Genomic DNA, 18,023 nt, shown 5'->3' with positions numbered 1-18,023 from the left:
TCTCCTAGGTGCAGTACGAACAGAACAAAATCCGTTTTTAAATCAATCTAGTTAAAATAGGCGTAAGCCACTTGCATAGATGCTCTCAAATGGCCTTAATTTGGTTTGTTACAGTTTATCTACACAAGGAAGTTGTACTGATTTAACTTTAGGTGCATGGGTGGTGCCTCGCATAGGCTGTGTTTCCCCAGACAGCCCGGCATGGCCCCGCCCATGCTCCTCCCCGCCCTTCCCCTTTGACCCCAGCCCAAGCAGGCTGCTTCTCTCAGGGAAGCGTGCTGGGGCTGGGGCAGCTGGGACTTGGGGTGGCTGGGGCCGCCCAGCAAATTGGGAGCCCTGAGTGTAGGGGCCAGGGAGGAGGCCACGTGGCCAGCACTCTGGGGCAGGTGGCCACAGGGAGCTGGGGTTCCGGTGGGGGAAGGGGAGCAGGTCCTCAGGCAGGGAGGGTGGGGCCAGCTGGGGCCTAGCCTCCCCCAGACGGTGGTTCACCCACCGCCCATGTTTAGGTGTGATTTTAAACAGATGCAGAGCAGAAGGCTGTGTGGTGACACTGATTTTGGTTTAAGAGTGACTTATTGCAGCTTAGCAAGAGCTTTCTCCTAAACAGAAATAAGCCTGGCTTAAACCAGAATAGATCACCCTTAGGTAAAAATGGCATTTATTTATTTACTTATTTAAACAAAATCTCTAAGTGGGTCTCAAAAGAAAAAGGGCAAGAGAAAAGAGCGGGAGCCAGAGAGAAAAAATTGGATGGGAAAATGCGCCAGGCAGCCTTGTCATCTATTGCTATTTACCACATCACTGCTAAATGCTAAAATGAACTGTGAGTTGTGGTTAGCAACAAAGCTATTGTCCTGGAATTCAGAACGATTAGGCCAGCTAAAAAAGGCAAAAGCTGCAGTCAGGTCACAGCTCAAATGGAAGCCACACAACTTGCGGCAAAGGATTCTTAAAAAAAGGTAGGTCACCAACTCCCTAAAACGGGGCAAAATCCCAAAGAAACAGCTCCACCTGGAGGTCCTTATTGAGCGATGCCAGAGCTAACAGGCTCCGTGAGAGGTAGAGGCAGGGTTCTGCGCCTGACCTCACCTGTGTTGTTTTTGGTAACAACGTTTTAAACCATCACTTCCTTCTCTTTGCTTTATTTATCCCCCATCTTTATTTTCTATACTGTTTATGCTGAAACATGTCAGTGTGTAACTTTCCAGGCCATCCCATCCCGTTGGGTAAACTCACTATATGTGGGATGCCACGGAAGATTAAATCAACCATCGTTGATATTATTATGCTCAGGCTGCTGCCATCTCTGCAGTTTCTTGCTAAACTGGCTCTTTTAAAATTTACTATCTTTAGGCTTGGCGGGGTTAGGTTTTTATTGGCAAATATCTGTAAAAATCTGCAAATCTCAATTTCACCATTCACATAAACCAACGAAAAAATATTTCCATCAATAATAATTCAAATTTACAGATAAGCAAAATAAGAAAATTGGACTAATTAGCGTTTGATTTATATATTTGTATATTTGGATATGATATCGACAATTTCTATTTTAATGTTATAAAGGTTTAACTTTTTGAATCTCAACATCTACTGTCAATAAATAATAATTGCCTGACCTGCTCATTGTGTGATCCCTCAAATAATTTCCTGCAAGTATGAAAATATAAAATCAAAAGAAACAAACAAAAATGGTTAAAAATAAACATTAGTATTATCCATCAAAATTATAAAAAACTACAAATAGAATTCTGCCAAGCCTAATTATCTTTGATCTGTGCAAGAATGCAGAGATGAACAAAATGCTCTTATCACACCTAGTTATTGATGTTGATACAAGCATTAAACTCACTTTATGTGTCGTTGATTCACTAAAGGTCACAAACCTTACAGGTGAACTTGTGTCCAGCTTTGCTGGAACATGGGGCAAATCTTCAGCTTTGCATTGATATTATTTTATTAGACAGTCTTCAAGACATGGCTTTTACAAACTCAGTTTAATCCAGAGTGATTCTTTTGACTTCAGCAGAGTTACTCCAGATTTACCTGAGATCAGAATGTGGCCCTTAATCTTCATTATTGTCAAGAAAGTGCTTAGCCTGCTTTTGGTGCCATATAAATATATAATTCAATACAATAATACTACATCATGGAATTACTGTAGTGTCATGTAGTTTGTTAGTGAAACAAGGCTAAATGCGGAAATTACTTTTTCCTTTCAGCTGCATTAATTAAAACAAGGGTGTTATATTTTGCAACACAATGAGAAATAATACAAGTAATTACATTTAAAATACAAATACAAGTAATTACATTTATTTTATTATTTTATGGATTTTTAAAGCACCCATCACTGTAGCTTGTGGACTCTCACATACATGATTCTCATAGAAGGATTGCTCACACGCCTCTTTTTAGCCCTTCATTCACCTTCTTGTTCTCCTTTGTACTGCAGCAGCAAAGCTACTGTGTATGTGGACCACTAAAGCACCCACTACTGGACTGATCAGAACTACCCAGTTTTGTGTCATAAACCTTGTATTGTTAATAGATAATGGAGAGTCTCCTTTTGTTCAAGTGGTGTTTTGAAGCAGGAGGGTCTGGATTTTATCCCTGCTGCTGCTCTGATGTTCTGAGTAGCCCTGACATGCACCATAGCAACAAACAGGAAGCCCTAGGTGGCCACAGGTTTCTTGCAACATTAAATACAACAACCTTATCTAAGATGCGCTTTCATTATTTAGAGTGAACAGTGAAAAGAAAATCAAGCTTTGTAACAATGTATTCTGAGCTGGTGCCTCAAAGTGGGGAGCCTCTCCCTTCCTTTTGTGCCCTTTCATTTTTGAATATAGTTTCTATACCTAGGCAGCTAATTTAGCTATTTTGACTGACTTCCAAATCCTAATCTCAAAGCAAAATTCGAGGGAAGGTCTGAACCTGCACAGATCAAAACCACTCACATCAACTCGTGCAGCACGAAACTGCCAAGCCACTCACAGCTCTAGAGAGGTGGCCCCTTTTCATTATATGGCAGGAGAAGACAGGTGCCTGTCATAGCACAGGTTGACTCTCTGATGTTTAAACTCTCAGAGTCGACGCCTGGCCTCTTCACTCAGTTTTGGCTCAGTCTTTATTTGGGCGCAGAGATTAAATGGTTGGTTCAAAGTGACATGCACCAGCCACTGAACCCAAGCACCACCCAGGAACTGCGAGTTTGAGTCGTGCCCTTGCTAGCTTTCTAGAATGCCTCCAGTGGCCTGTTGGCCAGAGACACTAACTGCATCACCTCCACATGCTTCTGCTTCCCCAGGACCCTTCTAGGACTCTGTTTGCACACATGAGCTGCCCCAAATTTCAATACCAGGGCTGTGGGCCTACAGAGGCACTTCCCATATGCTGAAGCGATGCTCGTTGCTACCACCTCCCTGCCCAAAAACCAAGAATGAGGGAGAATAAAATCCAAAACCTTTAAAATCAATTTTAACTCAAACAAAATTGATCTCACGAGCTCCAGAAACCACAAACATAAATTTGGGTTTGGCTGGGGTCTGTGTTTTCCTTGGGCTCCTCCGCATCACGTATGAAGCCCATTTTAAAACGATTTCCTAGAGCGGTTCAGCATATTACAAGGGCTAACATGCACCAAACAGCTACCTAGGAGCAGTGGCTCTGCTCCTGCCGTCACCAGATGCCTTCATGAGAGATGGGAGGCAGTGATGGCCTCAAGCACAAGCAACTGCTTTGGCCCCCACACACATGCAAACTCCGTACGTCAGGGGAGGGGAGGCAGAGGGTAGAGAGAGGAAGGAAACAACACACGCTTCCTAGAAAAGGGAGTAGAAGAGGAGGTGATTCACAGCCTAGCTTCCCCGCTTTCACCAACATGGCCTCCTGCAAATGGCAAGACCGTCACTGAATGGATTTATGCAATCTCGGATCTCCTCAGGAAAGGGGCTGCTTCTGTAAATCTTAAGTCAACTCAGTTCTACATCTGAACAGAGTGAGAGTTACCTCCCCTTTACTTTGGCTGAGGGGGAACCTCCTCTTTCCATTAGCTCAGGGGGAACAGTAGAGATGGTCCCACATGGCAATGTTGGAATCCAAATCGGAGCGTCCCAGGATTTCAGAGGAGTTTGGATGTGGGGTTTTTCTTTGGTTCATGTTAGAGACAGGAGGCAGTTGCACAGTTCCGATGTGGATCCAAACGTCTCTAAAGTTCAGGGAAGGAAGGAATGCGAGGCTGGGTTTTGGTTCAGGCCCATCTGTAATTTAAAAAAAAAAAATTATATTTGAAGTTAAACCACACAATATTCTTGGGTCACAAGCACACAAAAGCATTAAGAAGGAAGAGGACCCCCGGTTTCCAGTATTTGTTTAAAAGTTGGGAGTTGTAGGGGGTATGGGGAACATGAAGGTATGTTCTAAATGGTTTCTTTAGAAAAGACAGAAAAATGACTCACTTTAGAAACATGTTATCTTGACCTCTTTCTCTTATATGCATAGGAGCCCTGTCAACAATACAGCCCAATAACTGGCTTAGGAGAAAAGAAAGGAAAAGGAAAAAGGAAAAGACAGCAATTTATTCTGTGTCCATTTTCCAAATGATCCTTCACTCCCCCCCCCTCCCCCCCCCCGCCCTCAACCTTTCCCTCCCTTAAGTCAATCCCCAGGGTTTTCTATCATTCCCTTGAAGAGGTAGCAGGCTATCACTTTACAGCGAGAGAGGAAGCAGCAGAAGAGGAAAGAAAGCAGACAAATTACTAAACGAGGAGGTGAATTAGACACTGTAAATGAATGCTGCGCTGTCTCCATGGGCTCCAGTTGCCTTGCATGTGTACTTTTGGGCTGAGGCACAACTTGGAATTACAGCGTTTCGGCTTGTGGCCATTTGTACAACACCAGAAAGAGGGTCATTTTTATGCAATGCTTCCCTAACATTTCTCCATTAAACTGCAACCCTCCAGGCCGAATTCCTTCCAAATCACAGGCCTTGGCCCACACATCTGTATTGCAAAATCACAAGAGATGTGCAAAGAACTGTCATCTAGCACAGTGGTTCTCAAACCAAGGCCGCCGCTTGTTCAGGGAAAGCCCCTGGTGGGCCGAGCCGGTTTGTTTACCTGCCGTGTCTGCAGGTTCAGCTGATCGCGGCTCCCACTGGCCGCGGTTCGCCGCTGCAGGCCAATGGGGGCTGCAAGAAGGGCGGCCGGCATATCCCTTGGCCCATGCTGCTTCCCGCAGCCCCCACTGGCCTGGAGCAGCGAACCGCGGCCAGTGGGAGCCGCAATTGGCCAAACCTGCAGACGCGGCAAGTAAACAAACCGGCCCGGCCCGCCAGGGGCTTTCCCTGAACAAGCAACGGCCCTAGTTTGAGAACCACTGATCTAGCAAAGCCTTTCTAGTTTCTGTTTAGAGAAGCTTTGGAGGTTATTTGCAGTCTCAAACTAATGAGCGGACAATGGAGAAGTGGAGGAGGACAGTTAGCAGCTACCGAGTAATGAAACTTTACACTTACAGATGCTTTACATCCATGGATCTCAAGGCACTTTACATGCGTGAGCAGGGTATTATTATCCCCATTTTATCTAATGGGAAACTGAGGCACGGCTTTGGTCTTATTTGTTTAGGTTAAGACATGTAAATACACAGAGGGCACTTAATAGTTAATCATTTATTAAGGGAGCTGCAGAATGAAATAAACATTATTGTTCTCTAGCAGCAAACTCTATTGTGGCAACAACCATGACAAAAGCAACTTGTTTCAAATGTGATTGCTCAAATGATCAAGAGGCTAATCATATTGTACTTTTTATGGACATTCCTATGGAATTTAATAGCAAATTATATCCCTGCAATGGAATTCTATAAGACTTTAAAAAACAACACCACACACACCTATGGAACAGTTATCATTCTCTATTAAATTCTGTAGGTTTTTAGAAGTCTATTCCATTTCTGCTGAAATTTACTGATATGCGACCTGATTGAAAGCCCCTTCTAGTCAGTGAGAGCCTTTCCATTAACGTCAGTGGGCCTTGGATCAGGCCCTTAACATCTATTAAGTCCTATAGGGACATTTAAAGAAATCTCATTTACTATCAGTTCCACTTCTGAAGCAATAGGATGATCCACAGGGAAAAAAAAGTGTTTCAGAGATGGCACTGTGAGCTCCAATATGTCAGAGAACAAGTTAATATACATGCATTTTCCTGAGATAAAACACGCACGCATTGAAGTCATCTTTGTATATAACATAAAATATGATTATATCAGTTTGAGTACAAACCTGATCTCTCCACATCCAAACACCCTTGTCCCTGTCATGCATTTGGTTGCAGATACAATCAGAGTAGAAATAAACATGGAATGAGTTGCCCTTTAATCACCTCAGTATAATATCAGGCTTGCTGCTGAAATGTGCATTAGAATGCACATCACCCGCAGCCAAAATCCCCCGTCCTAGATTATGCATCCAGGAGAGTATTATATTTCGATCTAGCAAGAAGGAGGAAATGTGACATCAGGCCATGGCTTTTCCCATTGTGTGGACTGTAGAATGAGAAAGCAAAATTCGATATCTTCCATTGTTGTATGCAGTGTTGTTGTAGCCATGGTGGTCCCAGGATATTAGAGGGACAATGTGGGTGAGAAACAGGTGCCGACTCCATGGGTGCTCTGGGGCTGGAGCATCTCCACCCTGCCCCACCTCGCCTCCTCCCCTGAGCACGCCGCGTCCCAGCTCCTCCACCTACCTCCCAGTGCTGCCAAACAGCTGTAGCAAGCTCCAGGAGGGATGGGAGAGGAGCTGGAACGTGGCACACTCAGGGGACGAGGCGGGGAAGAGGCTGGGCCAGGGCGGGGATTTGGGGAAGGAGTCGAATAGGGGCAGGGAAGGGGCGGAGTTGGGGCGGGGACCTTGGGGAAGGGGTTGGAATGGGGGCAGGGTAGGGGTGGAGCAATGGCGGGGCCGGGGGCGGAGGGGGGTCGAGCACTCACCAGCGCCATTAGAAGTCGGCACCTATGCCCACCTTGTCTCTGTAGCACCAGTGTCAGTTTGGCCCTGGTGGATCATGACAAACCCTCTATAGTGATGCTCGTTAGCTGCCTTCCTCTATGTTGCTCTCTAATAGGGAAAGGAGGACAGGTCTGGGGCCTTATGACTCTCTAATGCTCCCCAAAGCTCCTTCTTGCCACATAACCCTCCCACTGGACCCTGGTTTCCTCCTTCCCTGTGAGTAAAATTCTAATGCAGCACAGAACTTGCAACCCAGGGGGACAGGGAGGTAGGGCGGATTTTAACCTCCTTTACGATCTCCCAAACCTACACTGGTTTGGGTGCTGGAAGGCATCCCTCCCCCCGTCATAACTTAGATAGCCCTGAGAGCCTGTCTAAGTTTCAGACGCCTCCTGATAGGGTTGCCAACTTTGTAATATTTAAAAACTGGACACTCCAGCACGAGTGCTAGAACTTCCCCTTTCCCGTCCCTTCCCCCTGAGGACTTGCTCATGTACTGCCCCTTCCCCCCCAGGCCTCACCCCCTGCCCCGCCTCTTCCCCCAAAGCCCCACTCCTGTCCTGCCCCTTCCCCTGAGACCCTGCCCCCCCCATTTGCTCCTCTTCCCCCTCCCTCCCAGTTACTCACTGCTTTCCCCCTCTCCTCCCATCCCTGCGTGGGTCGGGAGGGACTCACCTGCAGAGCCAGGGTCGGGAGCTGCAGCCGCCTGATGCAGGTAGGAGTTGACCCTGGCTGAGTAGGGGCTGGCACAGGTGATGACTCGGCGCCTCCCCGCCTCCCCCACCACCAGTAAATCTGACCAGACACAGTCAGGTCCCCTTTTCAACCAGACTTTCCAGCTGAAAACAGGACACCTGGCCACCCTACCTCCTGGGGCTACCGTATGGGCTGCAACACTGCTTGCAATGGCCACATGAATACGTGCTGTTGTTCCACCCCGACAAACTCCTCCTGCCCAGGCCCCACCCCCCCTATGAAAGGGTTTGTGAGGGGATCATCTGAAGGCAGCCCTATGGCTGTCTTCTGCAGTGCATGAACCAGAGGAATCTTTGTCCTGCTGAAACTGAGGTTTTAGGACATCTTTATGTCATTCTGGCACTTTTATCTGGCATAAAGCAACTGAAGCAGGTGTAAGGAGTTTTTAATAAGCCTCCAGCCCAATTCCATTCTCAGAAACTACCGACAGGCCCCTAGGATCCCAGAAGCTCTCCAATATTCCTCTAGATCCCCATTAAAAGCTTACCTCCATCCCCAGTGTTTCCTCAGAATCTACCCATAGGCCTCCCCATCACCCAACTCCTTGTCTCTCCTCAAAAAACACTCTAGTTGCTCTTCTTTTTCCTTCACCATATATTAAACCTCCAACCCCACTTGCCACCTCTCATCCCTCCGGTAATCGTCCTGCTGCCTTTCCCTTCCCTGCAGAGATCCAATAATTTTTCCACTATTGAAAATGTTCTCAACTGTTTGACTGGATTTTATCCATCCCATTCTGTTACTGAGGCAAACAAACCTGGAACAGGATCTTACAGAATTCCACACCAGCCACGAAACATGCCTTGCACAAACACTTCTTCTCAGAATGAAAGACAAAACCAGTGCCTACAGAGCAGCATAGAGGTTTCTGCAGATTCTAACAATGTGGTTTCGGCTATGCTGACTTAACTTAAACAGAAGGGGAAATGAAGCATAAGGGAGCTCTCTCTGACAACTGTTAGAAAATTCCGAAGTCTGGAAGAAAAATAACCTCTTTAATGAAAGGTAGATTATAGTGCAAGTCGTGGCCTTAGTTAGCAAAGTTAGATACTTTTAGGAAATTGTGTATTGTTACTGCATTAAAACCCACTCTTTGTCGATCAAGACTGTGTGTGTCTGTCCAGATGTAATATGGACAGGTATAGTAATAACAATACTATACAAGATGAGTGTCATACACATATAGCTAAGGGTAGCAACTGGGTAGTTGTACTGAATCTTTACCTGTAAGGGGTAAGAAGCTCAAACAACCTAGTTGGCACCTGACCAAAAGGGCCAATGAGAAAAGAAGATACTTTCAAATCGGTGGGGGGGAAGGGGTGGAAGGGGGCGTGGTTTTGTTTATGCTCTCTTTGTTCCCTCTCTGGATGGAGAGAGAGACCAGGCTGGAAAAACATCTCCTGAAAACATACTTGAAATGAGCATCTAAGATTACAAAAATTGTAAGTAATAACAAGGAAATGCATTAGATTATCTTTTGTTTTAGCTTGTGAATTTTCCCTATGCTAAGAGTGAGTTTTATTCCTGTTTTTTTTGTAACTTTGAAGCTGAGCCTAGAGGGGAATCCTCTGTGTTTTAAATCTTTTTATTACCCTGTAAAAAGTACCTTCCATCCTAATTTTTGCAGGTGTGATTCTTTTACTTTTTTTTTTAAATAAAATTCTTCTTTTAAGAACCGGATTGATTTTCAGTGTCCTAAAAACCAAGGGATTTGGTCTGTGCTCACATTGTAACCAATTGATTAGGATATTATTCTCAAGCCTCCCCAGGAAAGTGGGTGAAGGGGCTTGGGGGAATATTCTGAGGAAACAGGGACTCCAAGTGGAACCTTTTCCTGAATTTTTGTCTAAATCACTTGGTGGTGGCAGCAAAACCATCCAAGGACAAAGAAAGGATTTGTGCCTTGGGGAATTTTTTAACCTAAGCTGGTAGAAATAAGTTTAGGGGGTCTTTCATGCGGGTCCCCACATCTGTACCCCAGAATTCAGAGTGGGGAGCGAACCCTGACAATGAGTATTATCAATCTTACTCATGTTACAGATGGAGAAACTAAGCACAGAGAGCATTTGCCCAAAGTGGAAGACTTAGGAACAGACCCAATGAGACAGTGGCAAAGTCAGGAGTAGAACCTAGGGTCTCTTGATCACCAGTCCCCTGCTCTCACCAACAGACTATAATATCCTTCATCTGAGATTCTCAAACAGCTATCCAACCCTCATAAATAAGCCCCAAAACACCCATATAAAGGAGATAAGTATTATTACACCCATTTTACACAAGTGCAAAATATTTAGTAGGAGTAATACCACTGTTATAAGAAAATTCGTGTATTCACCTGTGCTTCCCAGGGAAAAGTAACATTGTGTATGATATAATCGTACACATACAAGCCCGATAAAATGCAGTCACCTCTGGAGTGTAGGGCCAGGGCCAGGCAGACAACGAGCATGCACAGCGTATCATCGAAGGAGAGGAAATTCTGGCCAATGACATAAGGCAAACCCCTAGTCTTATGACAGATGCCCTGGGAGCTTTAACATCCACAAAGACCGAAGAGGACCTCAAATTTCTTGTCAAAAAAACCCAAACACATTGAAAGTCTCGTCCAACTACAATGGATCTACCTTGACAGCTTCAGTTGACCTGCTGGTATTTCCAACTCGTGGATAGAGCTGTGTGAATAACTGATCTTTTGGTATGCTGAAAATCCAAAAAAAAATCCAAAACCAAATTTCAGTTCAGGTTCAACTCAAAAATGGATTTCAAAATGTTCAGCAAATCAAAAGTCAGAAAAAATACCATTTAGGAGCAAATTAAATATTTTGTTCGATCCACAATGACACATTGTTTCGATTTCAAGTGATTTTAACATTTTTAATTTTTTTTAAATACAACTGAAGAATATTTCAAAATGAAAAGTCATTTTAAATGGAAACATTTCATTTAGAAAATTTCAAACCATTCCACCCCCTAAAATGAACAATTTGGGAAAATCAACACAAATTTGCTACGTGTTTGTTGCCATCAAATCTGCATTTTTTCTGAAAAAAAAGTTTTCCTGAAAAAATGTATCCAGCTCTGCTTGTGGATCCAGGGATTCTGGTATTTCAAACCCAACACTTCAGCAATTCTGATAATCCCCCAGTTTCAGAAAAAATATAGAGCTGAACAAAGAAATTACAGCTTCCAGTTACAGCCTTTGCAGCTAAAATGCAATCTTAAAACTCACTGTTACTTAACAGAAAACTAAAATTTGTATAAGTCATTTGTGAACAAAGGAAAGGATAATTAGAGGAATAAGGCTATAAAAAAATTCTTAACTCCAATATGAGAGGAAGGTGACAGGAATTATCTTTTATGTTTAAACCACTCATAATGCTGGTTTTAAGCTTGGGCATTGCCCCCTAAGCATCTATGTAAATAGAAACATATGTACATTTTATGTGCATGTACAAAGGTATTTATGTAGTAGGTCCAAACAATCTCATACTCAGAGGTTCGAAGCCTTGGTTTCATACTTTCCAAAATGTAAGGTGGCGGAGCAGCGGGGGCTAGAGATAGGCTAGAGATTTTGAATTCAGTTCGATCTGGATCTGAGGTTTGGGTTCACTGTTTGATTAGGATCAATTGCTACAGAACAACAATAATGCTACAGAGCCCTTATACTGCATTTTATATCTTGAAAGCACTATTCAAACATTACAAAACTCTTACAACACTACCCCAGTGAGGCAGGTAATTATGCATGTATGCACAGCGCTTATGCATGGTATACAGGCAAGTACTTCTTACTGAAGCTGTGAAGGGGTTCCACAATAAAATGGAAAGATTGAAATTGAAATGGAACCCACTGAACCCAGCCAGGGTTTCATGTAAAATTACATTAATAAAAGCCCAGCCTAAGCAAACTTGAAGGAGAAAATTTAAAATAGTCAGTATATATGCCATTACAAAAATCTCTCTCATTCTTTCTTCTGCATCTGTCACTACATGCTAATTAACCGCCACAGAACATTTTAATTTTCTTCAACCGGTAGGCCTGCTCTGGTACATACAGCACGGTACTGGTACATACACATACAGTAGCTAGGTAAAAGCAGGAAAGATATAATGTTTCTGGACATTACACTTTTTCAGATTAGGATTCTCCCTGCTTTTCTGGCTGAGGAGCCAGGGTTGTGAGTCAGATACTGTGATCTCACTGTCTCTATCGTTAAGACTTATATTTGTTCTTTCTTTGTTCTGTCTGTTGACTTTCCTTAATCTGAAATAAAAATCACTCAGGCCAAAAGCACATTTCACTCAGTGCGTGGGAACCAAAACAACTGTTCTTGGCAACCCAGTACTTTAGACTGTGGCCATGGCTGATGCACTCAGTCCAGCTGTCCAGCAAAGAAACTGGCAAAGCTGCACAATGTTATTTGGCCAAAGACCATGGGAGCTGCTTGGTTATTGAGGCTTCTCCCTTCCCCACCATGGAACATTCATTCTAATTCACCAGAGCCAAAAAATAACACTAATAGCGACACATTCACAGAAGCTAGACTTTTTTTTGCTGAAGTTAAGCCAGCTCTGAGCTGGTGTAGCAATGGCATATCCCCTTTAACAAGGCTTGGCAAACAAGGCAGGTAACCCAATTGTTGCAGAATTTGCACCCTTATGCACTTGAGTTCTGAAGGCTCTGGGGCCACCGCTACAGGATTTACATTAAGCTTGCTGCAGAAAATGCCAGGCCTTGCATACACAGAATACACAACTGTGTGGTGTGGTATAAAGGTATTATTTACACTTGTTTGCAATGACATGCATAATTCATCCTCGGCTTGAACTCTCATGAAGAAATAGGACCATTCCAAACTCGTGCCAACATTACCTTTATACCACATCACATCACATCTTCCACAAGTATATATTACTTTTAGAGAATATTTGATACAGTGGTGTGTAATAAAAGTTTAATTGGCATGAATTTGGGTTGGCCGCACTATATTTACTGGTGGTAAAAACCACGAGTATGTTATTCACAAATGAGGACCAATAAAACCTTAATACCACCCTAAAGCAAGATGTATTCTGTATCTGCCACATGTTATGGAGAAACTATTTTCAAAATGTTTAAGATAATTTTGTATCTTTCCACCTGTAAAGCCAAGCAGCTGTCCTTGGTTACCATGAGTTCAACTGCACAGAACACGTAAAGAGCCATAAATACCTCTAAAAATAAACCAATATAGCTCTTCTGTATACAAAGAGTCTGATATCTCAGGAATTTCCTGGGCTAGGAATGACTAGGTCCCATTAGGAAGTGTGTGTGATGATGAGGTATCTCCCATTTTCCAAAGGGACAAAGCTGCCATTTCTAGCCCTACAGGATCATGGCATATCAGACTTTAAAATCATGACACCCTTGAGAATAGAAAAAACATTTTTAGGTACAGGACTGAAAACTTGTTTCAACCAGGTAAAATGGGGGTTGGGGCGGGGTGTCATATTTTGGGGCCAAAAAAGGAAATATTTCTAATAGCAGCTGTTTGAAGGTCCTCAGGGATTTGGAAAATATTAGAAAGAGTCCCATGGGAGATGGATCAGTGGGAGGAGAGCAGGTGAAGAAGTCAAGGCTGCATGATTAATTCATTTATAATGTGGATATATGTGTGTGTATAAACACACACACACACATATATATAAATAAATATACACACACATATTAGGTGTGTCATCCACCTAGTCTTTTTAGACAGAAGTCTACCTGAGTCCTGTGGCACTTGGGGCTAGAGACTTCAGGCTTTCTCATCTACTGGGTCTCCTAAGTACCCACCCACAATCCTAAGCTCATGCTCTCATACTCTTCTGCATCCTTGGATGGAAAGACACATAGTGTAATGCAAATTCTCCATGTATGAAATATTACCTCTGCTCTCTCCAGAGCAACAACAGATGTACATGTTGGACTGTTATTCTGAGGAAGAGGGTCTGTTGGCCTTTCTGTACTCTTGGGCTCTGCTCTGGCTGCAGCTGTGGAGAAAGGAAGCATTTGACACTAATGTAATCGTGTTCTCATTGCAGCTTTACCTCATCCCTGGCATTGAAGCAGTGTGGGGAAGGTAGTAGTCTGTTAGAATCTGTGTTTTTTTCCCTTTAGGTCTTCATTTCCCTGACCTCTGTCTTCTTCCCTGACCCCAAAGCAAACAAATTTCAACACATTCAGAAAGGTGCTTGTGGTGGTTTGCCTCAGAGCACAGGTTCCTGTGTTACGACAGGGGGGCCCAAACTACTGGCGCAGTTATCAGGAGATAAAAGGGTGGCATCATGGACATAGTAAACTACACATTTTCTGGGACACCATGAACAGAACTTGCTTTAAGACCCCGGCAGAAATTGCACAATATCTCATGGCAAGTGCACAAGTTATGTCAGTCACCACAAAGTTATTGGTGCTAATAATTCTAAGTTATCATAAAGTAGGCGATGGGGACTTGGAGACTTTCTGGAGATCCCTCCGAGCTTGTGATTTTGAGTCTGTATTACAGCTTCCTAGATATGCTGCAGAGAAGTCAGGTTTTCAAACCATGGACTACTGTCTGAGAGAAAGTCACCCAAGCAAAATCCTGACTCCTTCGATGCCATACATTGCAGATCAACTTGGTCTTTGTCCTATTACATGTTCTCTGAGAAGGCCATCAGCCTGAACACCTGATGTATGCTGATCTTTTAAAGCAAGTGAAGAGAGGCACTATCTACTTCTAATGTACCAAGAGCAGGGATCTCTAGCGCAGGTCATAGAGAATACCAACATTCTTTATCACTTGCCACACCAGATTTTCTCAGAGGAGGTGAAGTTACATTTTTTCTTCCCATTGTTAAAAGGCTCATCAACTAAGTTTGGGGTTTGCCCCAAGAGGCTGCAGAAAAGTTGGCAGACATGGGTCATGTCTAGAGCTAACCAGAAACTTCAGAATTTTGGGTTTTATGGATTTTTTTATCAAAATTCAATTTGTCAAATTTTTTTGACCAGCACCAGAGCTACCTGATTTTTTTAATTGAAATTAAAAAAAAAAAAACCTAAATAATTTTGTTCATTAATTTTGAGAGATTTTTTTAAAAAATCTCTCTCTAGTCGTCTACCACAAACATTGTTTGTGAGATCAGAACATTTTATCACAGCCTGTGAAGTGAAGTAGCAGATGAAATGGAACAGAAGAAACAGGGTGCCTGGCAGTCAGAGCTGACCTTTCCTTATGTCATGTGTCTTAAAGACAAAACAGCAACACATATTCATGCCAATGACTGGAAATATCAGGCTTTTTCTACAATGCACAGTAGCAGCAGCTACCTGCTGCAAGTGGAAAATTAACTCTGAACTGATTAATGAAAACAGGATTTAGAAAAGCAAAAAGTAAAAGGTGAATTTGTTTTATTGTGGCTGGAGAACTGAAAAATCCATGAAGCAAAAAACACTCAAATACATAAAAATCATCTGACCCCAAACCGACTTCTAGCAATACCATTTCAACCCTCTATCCAGGGAACGAGAGAACCTAACAATGTAATTAAACTAACATACTGGACAGAAGGTTTATACAGTTTGCAAAATATTCACAATACAACTAAAATGCAAGTATTTTTGGAATTGGTTAAAAATTAAAAAATGGACGATTTCTGTGAAGAATTCCAAACGTATATGCAAATATTTCAAAGACAAAGGGACAAATTCTTGAAAACAGGCCAGTTTTTAAGCCAATATGATTTTTGTGTCAAAGCCATGAGAAAAATATTTTCAGTGTTAAAGTAGCCACTGAGCTAGAAATATTGCACAAAATGAATTTTTAGTACCATTTTTACAACAGTGCAAAATGAAACTATGTTTACTCTACAAAACTAAAATTATGAATTTCACACATCTCTGCTTTATGTAAATCTGCTACGATTCTGCAAATCCAATGCAGTTCCACTGACTTCAAGGGAGTCGCTCTAGATTTTCACAAGTGTAATTAAGATCACAGGCTGGCACCTAGGCTCTTTTCTAGTATTGGCAGAAACAATGCATGCTTTTTGTATGGTTAGGAATACTGCATCAATTTCTAGACTATCAATTATTCCATCAGCTACTAGAGATCCTTCCTGCACTGGCATTGAACCCATCAAAGTCCTACCTGAGCTCTGACACAGTTTCTTTAAAACTGTTTTAAAACCAAATGATCTTGTCTACACTGGCCAGACAAACGTTTGAAACCCCTTTATCAGAAAGGATGTTTTAAACAGATTCAACTCCATTTTCCAAAATGGTTCAAATTCTACTGTAAACGGGGCTTCTGCTCCCCAAGGCCCTGTCCTTGCCTCTGTCCTCAACAGCTGCCCTTGACCCCTACTCCTGCCCATAATCCCACTCCTGCTCCTGTCTCCCCACTCCACAGCTCCTGCCCTACCCCTCATCCCTGGCTCCTGCTGCTAAACCGTCCAAGGTTCCCACCTCCTTCCCCGATCTGCATTTGAGTCAGCTTGTTTCATGCTTTCCCTCCACGCTGCTTAGGTGTCAACAGGGGGAGCACTGGGAGCACAGCAGAGACCATCTCCCTGGTCTCAGCTCTAACGTGTGGCACCACAGCATCCCCATCACCTGAGAGGAGCAACTTTTGGGAAAGTCCTGCTCAGCCCCTGTAGACCTGGCCTGGAGAATGCTCAGCGAGGCTGGAATCTTCGGAGGTATCAGACTCTTAACAAGTCTCTGCTGAGCACAGGTGAACTGAGATTTTTTCAGAGGCTTGGCCAAATAGGGGTGAATTTTAACAGGGCTGGGAAAAGCAAATCCCTGGCGCTGGGGCAAGCCCTCCTGCCCAATTTCAAATCCCTGCTCCAAAGCATGGCGGAGCTACAGCTTCTCCATGAAATGGTTGTAACTCATTTTTTAAAAACATGGCTTCAGATTCCTCACAGCATTTTTGTTAAATTTCGGAAAAACGGCATCGGTTACTAAATTTACCGTGGCTGCTCCCTGATCCTTAACAAAACAAACACCCTTCTCCTTGTCCTGTGCAGGGGACCCTGACAACCCACACTAGCACCCTCCGGTCAGGCACTGCAATCCTAATCCCTCCTGGTGAGGAGGGGTGGCCGGTGGGCAGGTGGCTGTTGGAAAGCCCACCCTGCAGTCACCCCAGACAACCGTGGCTCCTACAGCTCCTGTCCCACAGGGCTGGGCAGGCGCTCTGCTCCAGGCACTGTGTCCTGGTAGGCAAGGTTGCAGTGCTGTCTATGCTTGGCTCACCTGCTCCTTTCTCGTAACAGAGGGGCGGGTAGGCCAAACCTGAGGGGCACTGCACAGGACACTGTGCACTCATTAAAGTTTGGCCCATCCACCCCTTCATCAAGATGGGGGTCAGTGGAGCCAAACCTGAGAGGTATTGTGACCCAGTGCATCAGGTTGCAATGCCTGGAGTGGGGAGCCAGGCCTGGCCACATGCACCACTGAAGGGCAGGTTCATCCTCTAGTCCCTCCTGCCCGTAGGCCTCCCCTCAACATTGAGCCAGGGCCAAGTGTCTAGGAAAATCATGGACAGGGGAAAAAGTCACGGACAAGGAGAAAAATCATGATATATGTGACTTCTTTCCCCCATGCCAAAACGGAAGCCCTAAACATTGGCAAACAATACATTTTTCCCTATTCTCGGTCTTACAAATTACTACCTGAAACTTCCCCCAAAAAAGTCAGCCTTAATGGAAACTTTCAGCCCAAATGATTCAAGTTTGATAAACTTATAAGCAACTGAAAACAAGGTCTTATAATGAAAAGTGTTAGGTGTCACTGCCTGTAGTACCTGTGATTTATTTTCCATGTTGACTTGTTTTGGCTCTTTTACAAGTCATTTTATGGGACCTATGGAAATTGCTTGTTGGTTAACATTCACAATATGCCATGGAACTTTCAGAACATACAGCCCTTAGAGTCAGGTATGTAATGAACAGAACACAGGAACCACCATACTGGGTCAGACCAATGGTCCATCTAGCCCAGTATCCTGTCTTCCGACAGTGGCCAGTGCCAGATGCTTCAAAGGGAAAGAACAGAACAGGGCAATTATTGAGTGATCCGTCCCCTGTCATCCACTCTCAGCTTCTTGGCTAATAGCAGCTGATGGACCTATCCTCCAAAAATTTATCCAATTATTTTTTTTAAGCCACTTATATTTTTGGCCATCAGAACATCCACTGACAACAAGTTCCACAGGTTGACTATGCGTTGGGTGAAGAAGTA

At 43.7% G+C, this 18,023-nt stretch overlaps 1 long non-coding RNA gene across 2 annotated transcripts in view; it reads right to left on the bottom strand.

The window, feature by feature from the left end:
* Positions 1 to 1,497: 1,497 nt before the first annotated feature.
* Positions 1,498 to 18,023, bottom strand: part of LOC122466824 — a 79,670-nt gene continuing 63,144 nt past the window's right edge. Inside the window, exons 2-3 of one of the 2 annotated variants that reach the window (XR_006292684.1) lie at positions 13,683 to 13,786; positions 1,498 to 4,262 (exon numbers count right to left, since the gene is read on the bottom strand). This is a non-coding gene — a long non-coding RNA (uncharacterized LOC122466824). The remainder of the gene's footprint in view (positions 4,263 to 13,682; positions 13,787 to 18,023) is intronic. The other variant, XR_006292685.1, reaches the window with a different exon arrangement.

The sequence above is a fragment of the Chelonia mydas genome, chromosome 8 (genome assembly GCF_015237465.2).
Source record: "Chelonia mydas isolate rCheMyd1 chromosome 8, rCheMyd1.pri.v2, whole genome shotgun sequence".
Taxonomy (NCBI): Eukaryota; Metazoa; Chordata; order Testudines; family Cheloniidae; genus Chelonia; species Chelonia mydas.
This window is presented reverse-complemented; position numbering and strand designations above follow the sequence as displayed.